The 13,060-nt window shown below is 43.7% G+C and overlaps 1 protein-coding gene and 1 long non-coding RNA gene across 2 annotated transcripts in view; both read right to left on the bottom strand.

The window, feature by feature from the left end:
- ITPR2 (inositol 1,4,5-trisphosphate receptor type 2) overlaps positions 1–1,256 on the bottom strand; it is a 248,333-nt gene extending 247,077 nt beyond the window's left edge. The window contains exons 1-2 of the mRNA XM_066183751.1: positions 1,159–1,256; positions 393–468 (exon numbers count right to left, since the gene is read on the bottom strand). The gene's annotated coding sequence lies outside the window, so the exon portion shown is untranslated. The remainder of the gene's footprint in view (positions 1–392; positions 469–1,158) is intronic.
- A 4,582-nt stretch (positions 1,257–5,838) lies between these two features.
- On the bottom strand, positions 5,839–12,330 carry LOC136290263 (uncharacterized). The gene is made up of 6 exons (XR_010721064.1): positions 12,243–12,330; positions 11,993–12,102; positions 10,949–11,167; positions 7,179–7,316; positions 6,184–6,309; positions 5,839–6,089 (listed from the first exon to the last, which is right to left on the bottom strand). It is a non-coding gene; the product is annotated as an uncharacterized lncRNA (long non-coding RNA).
- Between the last annotated feature and the right edge of the window lie 730 nt (positions 12,331–13,060).

Below are 13,060 nucleotides of genomic sequence, written 5' to 3'. Positions count from 1 at the left end.
CAGCTCATTTTGACAGTACCCGCACACAGGAATTGATTTACTGCTGGTGCAGCTTTGTTTTACTTTGCCTATAGCAAACGTCAGAGCAGGAGCTGATTTCTTGAGAGATAGCCAGCTGTGGGGACTCGTTTTGCCTTTTTTCTCCTTGTGGGAGTTAACTCTTTCTGATGTTGTTTTAAACAACATGTTGGTATTGGAGCCATAAAAAATATCAAACATCTGGTTAAAAAAAAATTACACCAACAGGATACCCCAGGGAAAAAGAGGCCTGACAGACATAAATGTGATTTAGTAAAGTAATAAAGCAGTGAATCATGCAAAACAAGCGTCATTACTTGGTTGAGAATAATGAGAAAACCAGAATATGGAGCATTCAGTGCTGGTTTACCTACTTCATTCAACCTGGCTTAGACAGGAACAGGAAATTCCAGCTCAATTCCTAACACCTTGTCTTGTAAAGGACTTTCCCTTGGAAGGAAAAACATTCTTCTTAACATTAGAAAATGAACACCTCTTGCAGGTGACCTCTTGGGGGTTTCACTAGGAAATGGCTGTGAGCTTTGCATCCTCACTGTCCAGGCACACTGGGTCATGAACAGACAGGGGCTGTCTGACTTGCTCTCTGCTCCATCTGAATTTACAGGAGCTAATACACATATTAATTCAAGCATTTAAATTATCACTGCCTTGCCATAATAATCTCCTGAAAGAAACAAACCTAGAAATAAAGAAAACTGAAGTTCTTTGTGAATTAATACCTTAAGTAAAAGGAGTTTAGATTAAAGAGGAAGCTTGGCCACCCTTGTAGCTGTGGCACGACACAGCGGCTCTGTAAATAAACTCCTGAGAGCAGCTCCAAGCCATCCCAGTGAAGATATTTTCCCTTGCCATACATTCGAGCCTCTCTGAAATAAGTTTCCAACTGTTCCACCACCAAAGCTGTCCATTCAAAGAGCCAAACACGAAAATCTAACCAAAGCAGAAAGCACAATGTGTCTTTCTCTGAAAGAAAAAGAAGAAGAAAAAAAAAAAACCACCACCAAACCAACCCCTACAGAAAGGATGCTTTATTTAGAGGCTTCAGGAAGTTGAAGCGTTGCCTTCTATCAGCTCCCGACCGCAGAGCGAGCATCAGGAAGCGCACAAAAATGAACTCACTATTCCTGCCGGGAGCAAGTGCCAGCGGCTACACCGGGTTTGCTTCCAACCTCGCAGCCCTCACTGCCAGCCCCCACAGGCTTGTTAATCAGCCACTGTCTCCTGGGGCTGCTGTGCCGCTTGGCTGCTTCAAAATGAAGCTTTTCCCCACCAAACAGAGAAAGGGGCACACACCTTGTTTGAATTTTCTCATTTGCCAGCTGCCCTGAGACTTCAAAAACCTGAAAACGCAGGCAAAAAAGTGAATCGTCATCATAAAGGGGGGGGGGGGGGGGGGAAGCCTCCTGTAGAGGACAGTGACTGTAATTAAAAGCAAATGTGTTTTGAGTGCTGTCATTAATACTGGCTGACCCAATGGCAGCAGTTACAGTGTGGATACACCCTCAGCTATATACAGCAGTTATTTAAAATAAATGTGTTTTAAACCATGCAAGCAATATTCCACATAAACTCAATGCTGCCTTTTTTTTCCCAACTCCAAAATTGAGAAAGTTTTGCAAAAATTTCCACAGTAAGGTCTAAGAAAAACAACAGTTCTAGTAAGAGGTCTAAAAAAATGCAGCTGTATTTCCAGGCTGGATAAAGTGGCAATTGTTAGCAGCTAACTAAAAAAATGAAAAATATCTGTAATTGCTCTATGGTTGCAGTTTAGCTGCAGCCATGGAGCTTGGAAAACATACCTGAGGAATACCTCCCTATCTTTCCTAATTTTGTCATGCAGACCCTCAGGAAAGATGCTTCAAACCTGTGGAAGCTTTACACTTCAGGACTGCTTAAAAAACGTTTGTGCTTTTGATGTTTCTTCTGATCAGCAATTTTCATTTCCTTTCTGAAAAGCTTTTGCAAAATAAATACAGCTCTATTTTTTTGCCAGAATTATCTCCTTTCACCAGTATACTGGCCATGTTTAGAGTTTAAAAAAGAGGGCTGTGGACAGCTTTTTTCTTTTTGGGGGCGCATTAAAAATTACCAGAGTGGGCCGGGGGGAAATTGTGGTTAATTTTGGTCAAGCAGCTTCCACCAGGCCCATACTTCCTGGGCCACACCAGCATTTCTAACCTTGGGATGATGTGCATTTCTCTTTCTGGTCCAGGCTCAAGCAAGGAAACATCAGGAAAACCAGCTTTTTTTCAGGAGAATCAGCCTTCCCTCATGAGAGCGGGGGCCGCAGATCTTCACCTTAGGCCCATTCTAGCTTTCAGATGGGTAAAATAAACTGAAAATACCATTTTAGGGAGGGGAACACAAGTCAACAGACTTCGGGTAGTTGGCACTGCATTTCCAGAGAAGTCATTTAGGGAGGTCTGGAGACATTAAAGCCCATTTAAAGCCATCACTCCTCTTCCTCACTGCAAGAATTGGTGTTTCTCAGAAATGTGTTTGGAAAGGAAAATTAGAGATCAGGAATTCAGTTGGTCACTGTGTCTAGAGATTTTTTGGATGGGAGGTCCAAGAAATCCTCTTTGACAGTCTTGGCTTCCCATGCCCTCACCTCTGATCCGTGCTGCCTCCTTCCAAGGTCATTTCTACTTTTACCTCTCCCAAATGCAGATTTCTTTCCAGGACACTATAGAATTATTTAATTAGCACAGCCAAATGACTGGGCTGTGATTCCAAGTAGACAGAAAATGTCTTTGATGGCAAATATGGACCAAGATTTGAGGTTCACACCACCATTATTTCAAATTGATTTTATGCTTAAATGAAGGAAATGCCCTATGTGGGAGATGTTCTCAAAGGATTTCTGTTACCTCAGCCCAGCTGTGCCCAGGAAATGAGAGCTTGAGTAAGAATAAGAAAGGAAAAACAATTTTGATGTTTTTTAATAAATTAATATGGAATTATGGACATCATCAAAACATTACAGCACATTTGGATTCCCCAGACTGGAGTCTCTCTCTTGCTACCAGTCCAGAATGCAGTGGACTGAAACAAAAATCTTATCTAAAAGTTTATTGAATGCTCAACTGCTAAATTTATCTGGAACTTTAAAAATAAAAATAAAATAAAATTTAAAAAAAAAAGAAAAAGAAAAAAAAAGAAAAAGAAAAACCTGCATACTAATCACATGGAAATATCTGATTTGCTTCTTCATTTAGGAATGCCTTGTGCATTTGCCTCTGTCCCCTACCAATATTTAACATTGTATTAAAGGTGTAAGACATGAGTCAGAAAAAAAGTGCTTTATGTTCATGCCTTTTCCGTGAGAACTCACAGGGTTTTGTTTGCATTTATTTTGTGGGTACTTTTTAAATATGTTCCTCATTTGGGTGTCTTCCTCAGCCACGACAAAAGTTAGCAGAACAGATGAATCCTGAAAAGCTGAGACATGCAATTTCATATCCTCTGGCATCATAGATTTAAATAGATCCGTGATGTGGATACTTGATAAAATAAATCCATATTTTAGTGGATTTCACCTAAATCAGTGAAATAACCTCCTGTTCCTCAGCAGCTCTTGCAAGATGTTTTGCTTCTCTGCTGTGGAAGTTAGAAATATGAATGTGTTTAGGAAATTAGATTTTAACTTATCTGTAGGCAACCACAAACGAGTGCATTGAAAAAGCAGAACCATCACCCACCATTTCTATTTTGTCAACCCAAAAAAGGAAAAGATAGCAGCAGACAAATTATTTTAACAGTGAAACTGGATTTTGCTTAAAAAACACAGAAGAAATCCTTATTGTTACCATGTCACAGGCAAAGAATCTGCTGGGGATAGCTAATAAACCCCACCATTTAAAATGCACATGGATACATTTAGCACTACACTTGACATTATCTCCTCAGTGATCTGGAGAGATATTAAAGTGCTGGTTGAAAACAGATGGGAAATATAGAAGTGAAGCCTGCCCTCTGACATCAGCACAATCAGCACCTCTGTTTCACAACCAGGCTGGGAACTGCCACCTCTTCAGTGGCAAGGACATAAAAACACCAACAGGAGATGTCCTGCCTGGTGCACACTCGTTACTCAACACCAAGAACAGGCTCATGAGGTATAGGACTGGATCACATCAGGGCAGACTGGATGGGCATTCACCCACAAGTTTATTAGAGAGATTATTAATGTGAAAAATGAGGGCATAAAGGCAAAAAGGGGAAAAATATGCAGATTTCTATCAATTTTCCCCTCTTGGTACAATTTGCTGTCTGACATCTAGGAGAAAAACACACTTCACATGGGAACCAGAGGCTGTAGACATCCCCTGATCTGTGTCCCTGGCAGCTGGCTGATAGAGTAAATGAGGAACAGGCAAATGCTTCCACAAGGACATTGCTGAACCCCTCTCCAGGAGAGGGAAGGGGGCAGAGGATGTGCTTGGTCCTCGGTGCCATTTCTGTGACAGTGAAAAGTACCGGTAAGGCACCATTCCTGCAGCATTCCCATGCTGGGCTGAGCCCACTCCTGCTCCCAGAACGTGCTGCCAAGCTCTTATTTAATTCTCGCTCAGCTCTTCCTCCCCATCACCTCTGTACCTCCTATTTTCAGTCTCTGCAACAGCCACAAGGCCACTCCATCCTTCCCTGGCAGGGACAGGTCATGTCTGCTGCTGCTTCCTGATGTCTTCATTCCTCCTTTCCAGCCCCTGGATCATGCACATGAGCTATGAACAGCGAGCACAGGGGATCTTGAAAGCCACAGAGAAATGAAGCCCTCCTCCAGCATTAAGAATCTTTCAGTTTATTTTGAGAGATAAAAGTTTCCTCTTGGCCATCTCATCTGAAAAACTGGTTTATCCCCCATTCCCACCGTACATAATTAATGAAACCGCATTAATGAACATATCTTGACAACCTCCATGTGAGAAAACAAAGTATTAATCACCTGAATAGGGTACAGAGCAGGTGAGGAATGGAAGAACTGAGAGATCTAGGAAGATATTTATGAATTAGGCCAGTGAGAAGCAGGCATGTAGGAAGATTTATTTATTTTGTGACCCCGCTGAAGCACTTGCAGAGATCAGTGATAGACTGGTTCTTAACTTGCCTTTGAAAAATCTGAGAGGCTGCTATCTGAATTTTAAATCTGAGAGGCTCCTCTCTGAATCTCAAGTGGTTTTGGAAAGAGACTTACACGATGAATCCAAAGGCACAGTGGTGATCTCTCCAAGTCCCAAGTTTGTGCTCAAACCACCAGGAAATCCTGGCACTAGGAAATCTGCTGGATCCCATGCTTTAAATCCTAAGGATACAACAGAGCATGGAGAGGATGGTTGTTAAAAACCCATCCCGTAGAAAAAGAGGATGCAGGCTTGACTGACTGGTGTAGTCCTCTACAGACAAATTTGAATTAACAGAGCTCTTACCACACATAATTCTCATCCAGCTGCAGTATCTGTTCATCAAAACAACTGCTCAGAAACTCCACAGAACTGGAGGCAGAGAGCCCAGAGGGAGCAGGCTATGACAGGTCAGACACAGGATATTCCTCCATGGTGAATACTCCTCTAGCAAGTTCTGCACATGATACAGAATCCCAGGAGGGACTGCTGTGCTTTATTTTGTGTTACAAGTTTTCATTTCTATTTTCACAGCTAGCAAGGAAGCATGATTCCTTTATTGATGCTTAAGCTGAGAGGGTTTATACTGCAAGGTGACAACCCCTACTGAAAGGCTGTCATACACATGGCAGAGAGTGATCTCCTTCACGTGGGAGGTGCAGGACCTTGGGAAGGGCAGTGTTTGTTGCTTATTGGCAGGTACCCATCCCTCATCTCCTTCTAAATGGAAACCACACATTACTCTGCAGAGAAAGGAGGCTTGTTGCTTTACTTCAGATGCCAAACTAAGAATTGGTGTTTGTTCTTCACGGTGAATATTTATTCTTCTACCTCAGAGCCTTTGCCAGTCATTAGGACCTCAGCATGATGCACATCCTGCACGCACCAGGCAGCAACTTCACCTTTACATGTGATCTCAGGTGAGGGCTGTGAAAGAAAAAATCAGCACATGTATTGTTCAGCCCCTGAAGTGCAGAAAAACCTTTACCTTTTTCAGTGGGCTTTTATTCAAGTTTCTCACCTGGTTGTGGTGCCCACTGCTCTGTCCCAGACTCCCACGTGTGTGCACACACACAGCCTTAGCTGCTGACCAACTCCACATCGTCACATAGGAGCTCACTGTTGCAACAAGGATGATCTGTAGTCCCTGAACAAAATCTATGAATTTGCTGCAAAATTCTTACAACCCATTTCCAGAAAAGTACCAGCGTACCACACAAAACAATGTTAACAGCAAAGAGATATCCATGAAAAATGAAAAGTAGGATTCAAATGAAAGGGAACACCCAGCAAATAAAGGAGGCCGCTTATGTGTTTCTAACAAAGTTAAAGATAAATGGGCATAAGCAGAGAACACAAGGAGTCATGCATAGCTGTTTGTGTGTGGAATTAGCTGACTGTAGTGCATAAATCTCAGAGTAAATGAGATACACCAGGGAGCTCTTGGATGCTCTTTACTAGTAGTAAATCAGCTACTTTTCATTATTTCCCACTGATGTTACTGGAAGTGTATTCAGCTAATTTTTAAACAAAGTACTTTCTGTACCCAAATGGCAAACAAATAACTGATTAAATGGAGAGATAGCATACTCAGAAAATTTGCATCTATCTAACAGCACCTCAAGTCATATAATTATGCTTTGTAACACCACTGTGAAGGGCTTGAATGAAAATTTCCCAAAGACAAGGATAGTAATTGCCCCAACGTGAGGTTCCTAATTTATTTTTTAGTATCACACACAATCCCCCTAGGGGTGTTGTGACGCCTGAAATTCCCCCCAGTCTCCAAAACAGGAGTAAGTTAAACTTTAGCCTTTTGCACAGTATTTTGTGTTTACTGATATGAAAGTGTTTTGTGCGGGGTTTTTTTTCTCTTGCCTCCCAAATCTGTGTGCATGAAACCAAGGGCAGAATTAGAGTGATGTCCCACAAGTCATCATTGCTTCACCTTCACAGTGAGGTGCAACAAACCCACAAACCCACAAACAAACTGACAATTACACTCTTGGCACCCACTTTTCCATCCCAGCCGCCAGCTCCACAGCACAGGTCCTTGCTTCTGGACCTGCAGAACCATGAAAATTCCACATCCACAAAGGATCAACTTCTGTGCTTCCTCCCAGGAGCACTGGGGGTAAGACAGCCGCTCCAAACCTGCAGGAAGATGATGGCAGGCAGGATAGGCAAGCTGTGACTGCTCTGCAACAAGCTCAAACATTACACTTATGTGACAGCTATTTAGGAGAGGGAAGCATTACTAGTCATGGCTTGGATTAGAGACAGGAAAAAGGGGAAGCAAATATGACTTGGATTGGAAAACAATTTGGCTTGTGGCACTTCTTTTACAGCATTTATTGATGATGGTTCAAAAACATTTGTTTCTAACAGTTGCATATCCTCTAAAATGTGGCAAGTTAAGATGGTAAATAAGCTCTGTGGTAATTAGGTCTCCCCTGCTCCACCAAACACCTTGAGCACTGCATTTGAGGAGTCAGCTTCTAGCCTCTGCCTCAAATTGGCTGCCTCATCCATCCAAAACCACCTGGCCTCAAGCACAGGAGAAGGAGAGAAAGAAATCTTGAACTCCCAGCTGGAGAATATTCCTAATGTAGACAAAGTCCAAATAATTGCATTCCTCATGCTCAACTACATGTATTTGCTACCTGCTCAACAGATGAGAATCCTACATACACAGACATACATAGAAACCATTTGCAAAACAGATCCAAGGACTGCCTAAAAATGAAGCTCCCCCTCCTTCCCAGCTCCCATGAATTGCTTTACCTTTGACCAGCCCAAAATTACACTGGCTGAGCTGTTTAGAAACAGGAACCCCCTCCGAATCATATTTGTCCTGGGGGGATGAGACAGATGATATTTCTTCCAGCCTTGCCTCAAATCCCTCCTGCCAGGGAGCTCTCCTGGGCTGCAGCCAGCTAAACCCTTGGAAGAGGGGGAATGTCTTTTCCAGGCTCCCTAAGAGAATAGTCCCAGTGCTCAGCAACAAAGTGGTGCAGGTGTTGTTAAGGGTTAGCACTTTTTTCCTGTGAGAAAAATAAGGAGCAAACTAGAAAGAGGCTCTATTCCATCACATGAACCTAAAGTTGGCCCAGAGCTCATGCTAAAATCAGCTCCCATTAAAAAAAAAACAAAACAAGCAAAAAAACAACAACAACAAAAGAACTTGTCAACAATAAACCCCACAGCATTAGGCGCACAAACGTTCTCCAGCAGTCTACCACACCAGGGCTGGCATTGTGGATGGTCTCCAGGGACTGATGCTTGTACATCTCTGATAATGCAGCTCAGAGGTGCAGAGTGAAGCCACAGAGAGGAACCACTCAGAGAACAAACCAAAGGCACGACAGGCAGCGCATCCACATGGGTCCTTCCCCTAAGAAACTGTCAAAGCTTGTAGAATGTCATGGGGAGAGCAGAGACATCTTATCCAGTTCATGGATTCCCTGAACTGTCTGGAGGATCTGACACTGCACATGTACCTGGTTCTTGTCTCTCCTCAGGCACCCATCCCTGGCCACTGCTGGGGGAGAGGATTCTGAGCCAGGTGAATCACCAGGTGTCCCCATTCTTGCATTCCTGTCACTGCTGAAGAAAGTGGCTAAACTTTAGCTGATTTTAATAATTCTGGTTTTAGTTCCATTTAACTTGCTTAGAAAGTCTAAATTTATAAGGCAAGCTACAACAAGTTTGGCAAGCAGCTTGCTAAGTGAGGATCACCACCACCATCAGCTTACCTAAGGAGAAGCTAATCAAATTAAAACACACACACACATTAGATAGATAGATAGATAGATAGATAGATAGATAGATAGATAGATAAATAGATAAATAGATAGATAGTCTTCTTGCTACTAATGGACAAAATTCTTCTTGGGATTTGTCCTCAGTCACAGTTGAAGCCTGGGAGGAAGCAGTGAGGTTCTGCAGTATTGTTGAACATTTTCACGCAGTGGGATTCACACTGATTTGTAATCTGCATGCCAAATTCCACTCTCCTTAATATAATGACATCCTCTTGGTTTTCAGCTGGGCTGTCTCTTTGCTTAAAATTAAAATTGAGAAAATAAAATAGTAGAGCCTTCTCTGGGGCTTATTAAAGGTGGTGTCCTATTCCGAGGGTTGGACCTCAGCAAACACTGGAGCATCTCGTCATTTTCTGAAACACCACAAGTAAGAACTGAAGTGATGCCAAGGGCTGGGGCCTGCCAGGTCCTGAAGCAAAGCTGCAGCCTGGGGAGAACCACCTCATGAATTTAGGATGTGTGTACCAAATGGATGTCTGAAATCACAGCAAACCACCCCACCAACACTCCCAGCAAACCTATCAGACAGAACTTCCTTTCACATATGAGTTGGAATTTATCTGTAGCAAAGAATGAATGACTCTCATTTCTTGTTTGAGTAGAGAGAGACACTGGTGATACCTGTCAGGTCAAGTGTGCCTGCCCTGCCTGCTCCTGTGTCCCTGGTACAGGAACCAGCTGTACAGACAAGATATTTCGCTCAGATTGTTCTCGGTAATTACCGAGACTCTCCTGTTTACTCCGATGGAAACACCGGTACGTGGAGCGTGCACCTCTGTTTTACCTGCACTGGCAAAAACACACAGTGGAGATCAAGAGATTAAAGAGAAAGCTTTTTCAGCATTCTGGCTAGCTGCTCTGGAAACCCTAGGAATTTAGGAGCAAGGATGTGCATAGACAGGCCTGGAGCGCTTCAAGCAGCTGTTGGTTTTGCCAGATCGCCTCCTTCTTTCAGCTTCCTTCTTCCACCAAGCCAAGAGTGAGGACAAGACATTGTCAGCCTCCTCTAAAAAAAAGGTGATGAAATTAAAGCAGTGTGATTATCCCACCACAGAGCAGCCCCTCAACAAGCACAGCTCTTGAAAGCCAGTGCTGCAAATGGGGAACTGAGGGAATTGGGGTTTCTGACTTGAGTCAGGAGGGGCCCTTCTCTCACCCACCAGGTGGTTCTCTTCAAAGCTGTGAGCTGACACATTATTTTCAGGATCATTTCATCCTGTGAGCAGTGCCTGGATCAGCCTTGACACACACAGTCATTTGCAGACCTCTTCTACCTCCAGTTATCCCCAGGGGATCACAGAGCCCCTGGTTTTGGGGTAGCACAGGTTTACAGACCCCAATACCTGCCCAGCAGCAGTTAGGTCTAGTGAAAGTATTTAGGATTCACATAGAATCATAGGATAATTTAGGTTGGAAGGGATCTTAAAGATCATCCAGTTCTACCCTCTGCCATGGGCAGGGACACCTTCCACTATCCCAGGCTGCTCAGAGCCCTGTCCAACCTGGCCTTGGACACCACCAGGGATGGGGCAGCCACAGCTTCTCTGAGCAACCTGTGCCAGGGCCTCACCACCCTCACAATTCTTTCAATTCTTAGGAACACTTTCTTTCATGCCTGGGTTCAAGGTGGAGATTTCCTCTTGATTTTTCACATGGCTGTTGTGTGCTGGTGAGGCAGAGCCGCTGTGCTCACCCTGCCTGTTGTGGGGCCAGCACTAATGCATATCAAGGAGACACAGATAGATTTATACAGACTCTTTCATTCAAAACCAAAAATGCAGTCAATCAAACAAGCAAGACTCCAGCCCTTCTTCACACAGGTGGGGGAAGGAGAGGGGAGCACGGGAACTTTTGTAAAAGCACAAAGGGAATTCTTACAAGATGATTTCTGAAGCTCAAAAACTAGCTTACTCTTACAAGATGTTTTGCTCCCTGGTACTACTGAAATCTCTATATACTTACAAAGAAAACACTCTTTTCTAACTGAAGCCCAAGCTGCCTCTGGGTAAAACTCACAGAAGTACAGATAAGGACGTGGCCTCTCCTGTACCACTGCAATGTTTGACTCTTCCAGACTGTCCATTTTTCCTGCTGTATTTTCCATGGTCTCATCACTTGTCTGTTTTCCATCCTGTGTGACCACTGCAGTTTTCCTTCTCCACTCTGCTCCTGGGCTTGCCCCTGCACAGACAAAAACAGCAGCCAGGCTATGGCAGATCAAAAGGTCTGAGCTATCAGTATTCAAACCAGCTGCACAGCAGATAAAAGCAGTTTGCCTGTGCTCTGCTCACTGCTCAGGCAAGGAAAGGCCATTTTCCCAAGTAGCACTTCATTGCAAGAGCCCCTGACAACATGAACAACCCAGCAGAAAAACCTGACCCCTCTTACAACACCAGCTTCACCCTCTTTTGCCCTTCTCTAGTAAACCTCAGTTTGGAGACTCCAGTGCAATAAAAATTGCTGGAGAAAAGAAGTCTTCAAGCATAAATCCAGCGCAAAGCCTGCAGCAGCACCTTAAGCTCTCAAAACAAAGGGGTTTTTGCTTATAGGTGTTAAATTCCCGAGAAAAAATATTCATCTTACTTTTAATTTAATTTTCTGAGCTGTAATTTATTTACTAAAAACAGAGCTGGTTAATCCCTATGTGTATCAGCTCTTCAAAAAAAATTGTTTTCCTCCTCCTTTTCTATGAGAACAACCAATAGCAAGGATTTCAGGTTCTGTTTTTTCACCTGTGGAAAAAAACAAAACCTCAGATCTGAAGACCATAAAGCTTTAAGGAAAGGTATTTGGTTTGAAACATTGCATCTAAGGCAACTCTTAAAAGCTTTCTGAGGGAGAACACCCAACACCAGTATTTTCCTTCCTTTGACACAGATGATCCCATGCAACCACAAATAAATATTTCTTTTTCCCTCTTTTCAAGAGAGATGCCTCACACAGGAATGCATTACAGAAACTGGGGGGAGGAGGGGGTTTAAGCATATTCTCCCAAGTTGACACTACCTTGGTGATCCCAGAACTCGAGCCCCTTGCTGTTCCTGGCAAAACGAGCAGTTTACAATAACTCTTCCTTGCTTGAGGCCAAACTGGGCCGGGTTTCAGGGCTTGACCATCTTGGAAGAAAAATAAGTTTTAATGTTGCTCTGGTCATCAAGTAAAATACTAAGAAGGTGTAGATTAAAAAAATAATCATACTTTCAACAGAAATAAACCTTATCCATGACACACTCCTCAAATATTTGTAACCACCCACCTCCAATGCCTCTCCACAGCCACTTAGAGCTTGCTGTAAAAACGTCCTGAGGGAGAGGACAAAAAAAAAGTTATCAGCAGGAATTCTGTTAATTGTCACCAAAAGGCTTTCTCTAGATCATTTCCTCTGCCCTGGATCCAGCTGGAAGCACTCCCCATTGGGAAGGCCAGCACACAATCACCCGGCCCTGCCGCTCGCTGCCAGACAAACGGAGGAAACTGCAGCCTATCATAAATCTGTCAGTCATGGACCAAATGGGCATCATGAGGGTTGGGCTCCTCTTCCCCCCAATTATCACTTGGCAGACACACAGAAACGGAGCTGGGAGATAAATGGCTTTTTTCAGTGACCCAGTCCCACAAACTCAGCTTAGAACCGCAGAAGAGCCTGGCTAGGAAGGACCTTAAAAATCATCTTGTTCTACCCCCTGCCATGGACAGGGACACCTTCCACTATTCCAGGTTGCTAAGAGCCCCATCCAACCTGTTCTTGGACACTGCCAGGGATAAGGCAGCCAAAGCTTCTCTGGGCACCCTTTGGCAGGGCCTCACCACCCTCACAGGGAACAATTTCTTCCATACATCTGTCCCAAATTCCCCCTCTTTCCATTTGTACCCATTACTCCTTGTCCTGTCATTCCAATTCCTGATGCAGAGTCCCTCTCCATTTTCCTTATGGGCCTCTTCAGGTCCTGGAAGGTGCTGTGAGATCTTCACACAACCTTCACTTCTCCAGCTGAACAGCCCCAACTTCTCTCAGACCCAAAGCCAGAGCAGTGAAAGAGGCTGACTCATCAAGGTGTGGGATCAGAGGGAGCT

The sequence above is a fragment of the Chamaea fasciata genome, unplaced genomic scaffold, assembly GCF_029207755.1.
Source record: "Chamaea fasciata isolate MVZ Bird 193981 ecotype frontalis unplaced genomic scaffold, bChaFas1.0.hap1 SCAF_5, whole genome shotgun sequence".
In the NCBI taxonomy this organism is placed as follows: Eukaryota; Metazoa; Chordata; class Aves; order Passeriformes; family Sylviidae; genus Chamaea; species Chamaea fasciata.
This window is presented reverse-complemented; position numbering and strand designations above follow the sequence as displayed.